The sequence below is a fragment of the Nicotiana tabacum genome, chromosome 14, assembly GCF_000715075.1.
Source record: "Nicotiana tabacum cultivar K326 chromosome 14, ASM71507v2, whole genome shotgun sequence".
In the NCBI taxonomy this organism is placed as follows: Eukaryota; Viridiplantae; Streptophyta; class Magnoliopsida; order Solanales; family Solanaceae; genus Nicotiana; species Nicotiana tabacum.
Window position 1 is genome coordinate 96,404,030 of NC_134093.1, and position 10,919 is coordinate 96,414,948.

A 10,919-nucleotide genomic window follows, 5' to 3' on the forward strand; every position below is an offset into this window, starting at 1 on the left:
TACGGGGACCGCAGATGCCGTCGGCGACTTGGGTTGGGTTCTCACAGGCGCGAGCTTTATGCTGCAAAAGCGGCTGTCGCAGAAGTGACCATGGAACCGCAGAAGCGGGATTTTCTAGGCAAATTTGGATTTAAGACGGGATTTGGCTCTTTTCTTTCATTTTTCACTTTGGTTGGCCGAACTTGGGGAACTGTTTTGAGGAGATTTTCATTGAGCAATATGAGGTAAGTGATTCTCACTTCTTGCAAGTTAAATACATAAGTTATATACGGATTTAAACATGAAAATTTATAGAAATTATGGGATTTTAAGAGAAAAACCTAGAAATTGGTATTTTTGGATTTTGATCCCAATTTTGGAAATGGAATTAGGAATAAATTATATATTTGAGTTCATGATTTCATGGGTAATGTTTATCTTTGAAAATTTTTGGAATCCGGGCACGTGAGCCTGAGGGTTGACTTTTCAAATGGAGTTGGGGATTGTTATAATTTAATTAATCGGGCGAGCCGTTCGTCTCGGCAGGATTATGTACCACACTCTTATGGGATCGGACCGTTCGCCTCGGCAGGACTATGTACCACACTCTTATGAGATCGGGACGTTCGCCTCGGCAGTATCATATTCTTATGGGATCGGGTCGTTCACCTCGGCAGTATCATATTCTTATGGGAATGGTCCGTTCACTTCGGCAGTATCATATTCTTATGGGAATGGTCCGTTCACCTCGACAGTATCATATTCTTATGGGATCGCGCCATTCGCCTCGGCAATATCATGTATCATATTCTTATGGGATCGGGCCATTCGCCTCGGCATTTCTATAATACCACTCTTATGGGATCGAGCCGTTCGCCTCGGTATAATCGTGTGAAATATTTGATAAGAAGACCGCGTATTCATGAATTTTCCAAACTTGAGATGTGACCGTTGATTTGGTGTACGTACTCCATTTGTGTCACGACCCAAAATTCCTCCAAAGGAGTCGTGATGGCACCTAGTCTTTAAAACTAGGTAAGCCTAACATTAACAGAAATGACGACAATATTTACTAACACCGAACAATTTCAAAATAGAAATCTCTGTACAATTTATAATTCCAAAACCGGTAGTACAAGTTATAAGCCTTTCTAGGAGTAGTTATACATAATGAATACATCACTGTTATGGAACAAAAGGAAACAATGGAAATAAATACAATTAAAAGGTGACTTCGGAGCCTGCGAACGCCCGACAGGTGTACCTTGAAGTCTCCAATCACACCAAGCATAAGTCTCAAAACCAACTCGATCCGAAGTACCTGGTTCTGCACAAAAGATGTGCAGAAGTGTAGCATGAGTACACCACAGTGGTACCCAATAAGTATCAAGCCTAACCTCGGTAGAGTAGTGACGAGGCCAGGTCAAGACACCTACCGAGAATATAAACCTGTGCATGATATGACATAAAGCTAACAAGGAAGGAATATTAGAGTAATGCCAATAGCAGAAAGAAATCAAATTACAATCAATAATAACGATAAGGGGAACACGAATGGCAACGAGAAATAACATAGTTGGGGTACGGATGAAGTATAAATGTACTCAGGTAGGGAAAACGGTGTCAATTCAACCAATCAAATCGTTTTTAATACACAATTCCAACAATTCCAATGCTCGTAATCACATATCATAAATCACAACTTCCAAACCTCTAACACACATGGCACCTTGTGCCCACATCTTTTCATCTCACTTTGCACGGCAAAACCCATGTGCTACTCGATACATAATATCCGTGTCAAATGCTAATTAAGATGTTCCAGAGATTTTATTTATACATCACAAGGTAAAATTTCAGTTTCTAGACCAGGTAGGAAATCCGTGAGAAAGATGATTTTATTTTAGAAATTATTTGAGTGAAGAAAAATAATATTTTTTAAATAAAATACAATATTGAACAAGCTATTGAATTTAATATATGATTTATTAAATTAAATCATAATAACAATTCCTTTTGAAGTAAGATAAAAACCTCAGACAGGTTAAGAAGATTAAGTTGAGAAATCAATTGAAATAAAATATTACAACTATTAGAAATAGTAAATACCGAAATATATGGCGAGTTTTAATTTAGAAGTCACGCAAGGTAGCATGATATTCATTCTTTTATTTTTAAATCACCATATTACTAACAACTCAGCAGGGCAGGCGGTAATGACTCAACACAGTAAATTCACTTTGAAAATCAATTTACCCAAATAATAGTACTAGGAAACAAAGTTCAGGAAATGGCGGTGTCACGACCTAAAATCCGACTAGTCGTAATGGCACCTAACCCAACCCGCTAGGTAAGCCAATTAACCACTAACCAATTCAAATAATAATTAATAAAGTAATTAAGTAAAGAAGTATCTGAATCTAATACATTCCCCAAGAACTGGTAGTACAAATCATGAGCTTCTAAGAATAGAGTTTACAAAACGAAAATGAAATAAATACATAGTCTGTTTGAAAAGTACATAAACAGAATTTTACATATCTAAAGCTACCACGAACAAGAGGCAGCTACAACCGGACGCAGGTACATCTTCAATCCAACTCCCATCGAACACAACAACATCTGCAGCCAATATCTGCACGCAAGGTGCAGAAGTGTAGTATGAGTACAACCGACCCCATGTACTCAATAAGTAACAAACCTAACCTTAGGTTGAAAGTAGTGACGAGCTAACACAAGGTCGGGTCCAATACCAATATCCCACAACAGTTCATAACAACATAATACAAGTAATAAAAGATGTATATCAGAAGTAAAATGCTCAGCTCGTTCACAGAAAATAGTCATGCTTTTCAAGTATCTTAGTGAAAACCCAATCTTTTACCGAAAATGCCAAAATACGAGTACGTTTGAAAACTGTAATTTTTCCAAATATCCTTTCCACAATAAATAATATGTTTCATTTTCTTTCCAGATAGCAAGTGTGAAATACCTCTCTATGCCCACATATCAATGTGTGTAAAAAACACTCATGAATGACGTGATACCGTACAACATAAGAAAAAATGCATCTCTATGCCTGTATGTCATTTGTGCATGCCAATGCCATGTATCTCAGAGATGAATCATGTACTCACGCTCTCAGAGTACTCAATCTCACTGTCTCACACTTTCTGCCCATCATGCTCAACCACTCGGTACTATATATGGCCCATATGGCTCAGGGAAGATCCATCCCGGAATATATACATCACTGACCATCAGTCACTCAGTACCGAGGAAGGCTAATCCGGCTCATGGATAAGATCCATCTCCAGGTATAAAATGCTTCACACAAGATCCATGTACAGGGAAGATTCATTCCTCAATAATATCAACCGCGCTCACTGGGGGTGTGCAGACTCCGGAGGGGCTCCTACAGCCCAAGCGTTATCATAAGCCAGATCCAGGCATAAATCAATGTAGCATGCTGCGGTGTGCAGCCCGATTCCATAACTATCACTTATAATCAAGCTCTCGGCCTCACTCAGTCATCAATCTCTCCAGTCTCACTCACAGGCTCACAATGTCATGAAACTAGCCCGACAACAATGATATGATGTATCAATAAATAAATAACAACTGAGACTGAGATATGATATGAATGCATGCATATGACTAAGTACAAAATATCAATGAAATCAGTGAGATGACAGCAAGAAACGACCACTATAGGTCCCAACAATATCGGCATAAAGCCTAAACATGATATCTAGCATGATTGACAGCTCAATTACTTTATCACATGGTGAAAATACGGATATCAACAAAAATAGGGCCACTATTCAGTGCCATGGAAATAACAGAGTCCCAATTCACATGGTACACGCCCACACGCCCGTCACCTAGCATGTGCGTCACCTCAACACAAATCATATAACACGTATTTCAGGGTTTCATACCCTCAGCACTAATATTAGAAGAGTTACTTACCTTGAACAAGCCAATTCCAACACCGAGCAAGCCAAGCGATGCTCCAAAAATGCCATCACGTGCGAAGCAACCTCCTAACGGCTCAAAACTAGACAAAAGCAACTCAGATACATAAGTTAAAGCCCAAGGGAGCAATTACAAATGATAAAGATCGAATTCTACATCAAATCCCAAATCCGGCCAAAAATCAAAGTGGGGCCCACACCTCGAAACTCGACAAAACTCACAAAATCCGATAACCCATTCAATTACGAGTCCAACCATACTAGTTTCAATCAAATCCGACTCCACATCGGTATTCAAAACTCAAAAATTAATATTATGAAACTATTGGCCAAAACCTCAATTTGCTCTTTAAAATTCCTCAACTAATTGCCAAAAATGAAGATAGATTCATGAAATGTAATCAAAGCTGAGTAGAGAACACTTACCCCAATCCTTGTGATGAAATTTGCTTCAAAAATCGCCTTAATCCGAGTCTCACATCTCAAAATATGAAGAAAGAACAAGACCCTCGATTTTTAGAATTCTGCCCAGCACTTTCTGTATTTGCGGACAAATAGTCGCATCTGCGGTAAAAACTTCGCTTCTGCGAAAATAGCCTTGCCCAGAAATCCCTGCACATGCGAATGTTAAATTCCGCTTCTGCGAAGCCTTACGCATATGCGGTCTACCTCACCCAGCCTCTTCTCGCTTCTGCGACTCCTCTTCTCGCTTTTGCGACTATCGCACCTGCACAAACCAGTCGCAGATGCAGTCACACCAGAACCAGCAATAGCAACATTAAAGAAAATGATCCGAAATCAATCTAAAACACGCCCGAGTCCCTCGGGACCCCGCCCGAATATACCAACAAGTCCAATAACATAACACGGACCTACTTGAGGCCTCGAATCATGCATAACAACATCGAAATGACGAATCGCACCTCAAATCAAAATCTATGAACTTTGAACTTTCAAATTCAATAACTCGTGTCGAAACATAGTAAATCAATCCGGAATGACTTCACATTTTGCTTCAAGTCCCAAATAACATAACGAAGCTATTCCAATTCCCGGAATCACAATCCGAATCCGATATCAAAAAGTCCACTCCTGGTCAAACTTCCAAAATTTTAACTTTCGCCATTTTGAGCCAAATTCAACTACGGACCTCCAAATCACAATCCGGACGCGCTCCTAAGTCCAAAATCACCCAACGGAGCTAACAGAACTATCAGAAATCCAATCCGAGGTCAAATTCTAAATAGTCAAACTTGGTCAATCATTTCAAATTTAAAGCTTTTAGTTGAGAATCATTCTTCCAAATCACTTCCGAATAACCTGAAAATCAAAACCGACGGTCTACATAAGTCATAATACATCATACAGAGCTACTCACGCCCTCAAACAACTGAGCGAAGTGCAAATGCTCAAAACGACCGATAGGCTCGTTACATCCTCCCCCACTTAAAGATATGTTCGTCCTCGAACATGCCCAGAGTTGTTCCAAAAGCCATCAAATCGCCGTGTAACCTTACCATGCACATACCCGGGGGTGATCCCACGTCACCCTATCTCATATAGGTCTGATAACATAACATAACTGGAATTTCTTAAATCCAACCTAGCCCATAAGCCTTAGAATCCAATTCCCACATCTGAAATTTTCTATAAGATTGGAAGCTCGCTCCTACACAATGTATAAGTCCGAACAAGCTATATCGAGCCATAGCCATAACTCAAGATGAAATCACATGATATACCACATAACCCAAACACTCATAGCGATAATTTCTAATCACAACAGCTGCTCAAAACAACCCAATGTCGGTAATAAACCTCTTATCAAACAAAGCCTCATTCTAACACCTTAGTATACTGCCAACAATGAAAGAAACACGCAGAAACTCATAACTATTCGCCAGATCCACAAGTTGTAGAACTCTCTCTCCTTCAATAGGAACTATAGCAAATTCTAAGCCGATCAGCCTCAATATCCTCCCAAATATACCACAATAAGATCTGATAGCACCCATTCTAGTACGATGACCTCATCCCATCTAACATAATCACTCTAGTGACATGACACCTCTATACAATCTAAAGTCACAACCTGTGCAATCCGTGCACCAATAAGCAACATTCCAAATGTATCCAAACATGGAGAATTGACTCAAACAAGAGAATCGTTCCGCAAACTCAACGGGTGCCACCCTAACGAAATGTTAAGAACCCATCACACACCACAAAACCAAAACACATGAATCTCACACAAAGGATCATACCCCAATACAACTCCGCTACAACGCGTGACCCTATCCAAATGCTGGTCCATATTATATACCTCGAGCCACCCTACTCAAAATCAATAACTATGCGAAATTCGATATCAAGTACCCAAAGTGCATTACCATGACCACAGAGAGAAAATAACACAATACCACAATCCGGAAAGAATATAGCCAACTCGCAATTTATCATGCAATACCCAAATAATCATCCCGCTCAAACCCCGATATAAAGCTCAAATAGAACCGCACCATATGCGCATATAACCAACGAATCACGACTCCTCGTAGCATAGAAGAGTAACTCACAGACCATTTCAGAATACGAATAGGCTCAACAACAACCGAATAGCACATCCTTCATCAATAGCAGTATGGAGCCAATCAATTCGACTCGGTACAGAACACACATCCATATTGGGCCTACCAATGAACCCCAAATCAACTCTCGTCACCCACAATAGATAAATAACCATCCGAAAGTCCACAATAACTGAACCACAATACATACTATCTTCTGACTAACCTTGGCTATGTTTTCACAGTCCACAACCATGAAACAATCTACTCATGAGAACTCCTAGTCTCCAAATCCATAGAACACACGAATCACCATATCCGATCTCAAATCTACCGCCCGAATATCTAACACATCTCTCATACACGCTCATCCCACGAGAAATACTCCTAAAATTCTTCTGTGCCACAAAGCAAAATTGAATAACAGCCGTCGACCAACCAGGAGAGTGCCACAATGCCAATGAAGTATCCATAAATCAAAACACAATCCCCCTTCTGAAATGTACACCCTCATCAAGCAATACCAAATAGTAATATCATTTACCTAGTCTTTTGAAACCGTCCGTGATGCCTAAGGATCCATGACTTCCCCTTGAAAACTGAACCGTGACCTTAAACATGCAAATCTCAATCCTACCCAACACACCGTATATACTATGCCATCATCTAAAAAATATGATAACTTCGTAATTCGCTCCGAGTCACAAGAAACTGCATACTTAATAAGACAAGAACTTTCCATTTGATTCCATCCAGGAGAAAATCACTATACATCATATGCTTCTCATGCCAGTAGGAAACATACATCTCTAACAGTGGTAGAAACCATCAAGAACTTCCGAATCCCATTTGCACAAAACCATCCCATCAAGACTGAATCCTTCTAACTCAACTAAGCTACGCAGGTCGCCAAAACCCCAAGAGCATTTCCACAAAACACCTGTAGAAACTCACTACATCATAAGAACCAAAAGAGCCAATTACATACGTTACCGTGTTAATCCAACCCGTTACCAAGCTGTCCTCATTCTCTGAGTTCCTTCTGAGTTGCCTTAGAATTGATACCTTTCCTTGCTAGAACACTACTAACCTTGACCAAAACTTGCCCCACGAACTTTAGCATAGGATCACACTGCCCTAAGGCTTATAAGCCGCTGAATTCCCTCTTTATGTATCCCAGAAGTACTACGACCAAAATACTTACTCTGAAGAGACTTCCTGCGAATCTAAAGCTATTACCTTCACCTTCCTGATTCTGATATGTAGAATCCATAATTATATAGAAATGCCAAAAGTCTTGACACCCTCCCATATTAATCTCAGTTTCTAGCCAATTACACATCCTGAAGATTCCCAATTGTTACATATAAATCTTGAATCCATTAGAACCATTCTTTAGAGTCATCCACTCCACTCAAATCTCAATTAAACTGATCAAATATACCGAACGACCTGTGCCCCATTTGCACACCAACACACTAAGGAGTAATCCACACTTCTAAGCAACCGAGTGAATTCCCTACTCCATGCACCCTACATTCTTTACGGATAACAACTCAATCATTCAGTGTTTCCCATATGCCCAGAAAAATAATACAACCCATATCCAGAAATTCCTTTACTCGAGTCATCCTTGAACTCAATCTCTGCCAGTCATAACTGATTCACCAGTATGCCTTAAACTGAAACCAATTCAACACATAACCGTGCCATCAACTTATCCATAGTAGACTCCCTCACTTGGATCCAAGCCATAGATCAGAGCACACAATAACTCACAATGCCCATACTCTATTACTGCCATAATTTCGCAGTGAAATTTAACTAAATCCTTCCTAAGCTCATGTAACGCAAGCCATATAATACCTCAATCATTTGAAAATCTCGTATTCATCCTCGTAATAGTCAAGCCAGCTTCCACAAGCAATCTAAATTCAAATTGCACTACATATACTTCACTGGTAAAAGAGAACTCTCAACAAAACAACGTAGGGATCGCACAACCTCAGGACATCCCGCAGGAGATACCCCACCTGCTTAGCCTCAAACTGACATCCTTCTATACCCTTCTACAGTCATAACTATTATGCAACCCCTTAATCCTCCTGAGTCTGAACTTATATCACGACATGAAAATCTTCTTAATTCCCCAACTAAACAACATGAAAAGATCCTTCAACACACCCATAACTCGAGACTATACGTCAAATCAAGACGGAAATCAAGCACCAAATTTACATCTCAATCAAACTCTTTTCGTCACATTCGAACAATCTGAATACTTTCCACAGTCATATCATACTCGTTATATATCCATCCAACTGCTCATTGAGCCACAAATACCACTCATAGGGACGCTACCGGACATATAAGTCCAAAAGCACGTGCTCACATAATAAACATCTCTGTGCTCAAGCTACAGTCAAAACCCGGCCAATCATCAGCATACCGAAATCACCTCTCACACCTCTTCCATGGAATCACAAGCCGTTGATGCACAACTGACACCGAGCGCTCACGTGCGCACACGAATGCGTGGAGGGAATTCAAAGAGTTACACTTCAAGCTGAATCAATGTCGCACACTAAGGAAAGAAAGATGGGAAGTATATCCTAAATGTCCTGTAGCCTTTCGAAGATAGGTATGGACGTCATCATACCGATCCACAAGACTATACTAGACACTTGCTCATGACTTGTAGAACCTATGAACCTAGAGCTATGATACCACCTTGTCACGACCCAAAATCTGACTAGTCGTGATAACACCTAACCCAACCCGCTAGGTAAGCCAATTAACCACTAACCAATTCAAATAACAATTAATAAAGCAATTAAGTAAAGAAGTATTTGAATCTAATACATTCCCCAAGAATTGGTAGTACAAATCATGAGCTTTTAAGAATAGAGTTTACAAAACGGAAATAAAATATGTACGTAGTCTGTTTGAAAAGTACATAAATAGAGTTTTATAGATCTAAAGCTACCACGAACAAGAGGCAACTAAAACCGGACGCAGGTACATCTTCAATCCAAATCCCATCGAACACAGCAACATCAACAACTAACATCTGCACGCAAGGTGCAAAAGTATAGTATGAGTACAACCGACCCCATGTACTCAATAAGTAACAAACTTAATCCTAGGTTGAAAGTAGTGACGAGCTAACACAAGGCCGGGTCCAATACCAATATCCCACAACAGTTCATAACAGCATAATACAAGTAATAAAAGATGTATCTCAGAAGTAAAATGCTCAGCTCGTTCCAGAAAATAGTCATGCTTTCTTTTACCGAAAATTCCAAAATATGAGTAAGTTTGAAAACTGTAATTTTTCCAAATATCCTTTCCACAATAAATAAGATGTTTCATTTTCTTTCTAGATAGCAAGGGTGAAAGACCTCTCTATGCCCACATATCAATGTGTGTAAAAAAAGTCATGAATAACGTGATACCGTACAACATGAGGAAAAATGCATCTCTATGCCTGTATGTCATGTGTGAATGCCAATGCCATGTATCTCAGAGATAAATCATGTCTCATACTTTTCGCTCATCATGCTCAACCACTCGGTACTGTATATGGCCCATACGGCCCAGGGAAGATCCATCCCGGAATAGATACATCACTGATCATCAGTCACTCAATATCGAGGAAGGCCAATCCGGCCCGTGGAAACAATCCATCTCCAGGTATAAAATATTTCGGACAAGATCCATGTCCAGGGAAGATCCATCCCTCAATAAAATCAACCGCGCTCACTGGGGGTGTGCAGACTCCGGAGGGGCTCCTACAGCCCAAGCGCTATAATAAGCTAGATCTAGGCATAAATCAATATAGCATGCTGCGGCATGCAGCTCGATCCCATAACTGTCACTCATAATCAAGCTCTCGGCCTCACTCAGTCATCAATCTCTCCAGTCTCACTCACCGCTCACAATGTCATGAAACTAGCCCGACAACAATGATATGATGTATCAATAAATAAATAACAACTGAGACTGAGATATGATATGAATGCATGCATATGACTGAGTAAAAAATATCAATGAAATCAGTGAGATGACAGCAAGAAACGACCACTATGGGTCCCAACAATATCGGCATAAAGCCTAAACATGATATCTAGCATGATTGACAGCTCAATTACTTTATCACATGGTAAAAACACGGATATCAACAAAAGAATAGGGCCACTATTTAGTGCCATGGAAATAACAGAGTCCCAATTCACATGGGGCACGCCCTTACACCTATCACCTAGCATGTGCGTCACCCCAACACAAATCATATAACACGTATTTCGAGGTTTCATACACTAAACACTATGATTAGAAGAGTTACTTACCTTGAACAAGCCAATTCCAACACCAAGCAAGCCAAGCGATGCTCCAA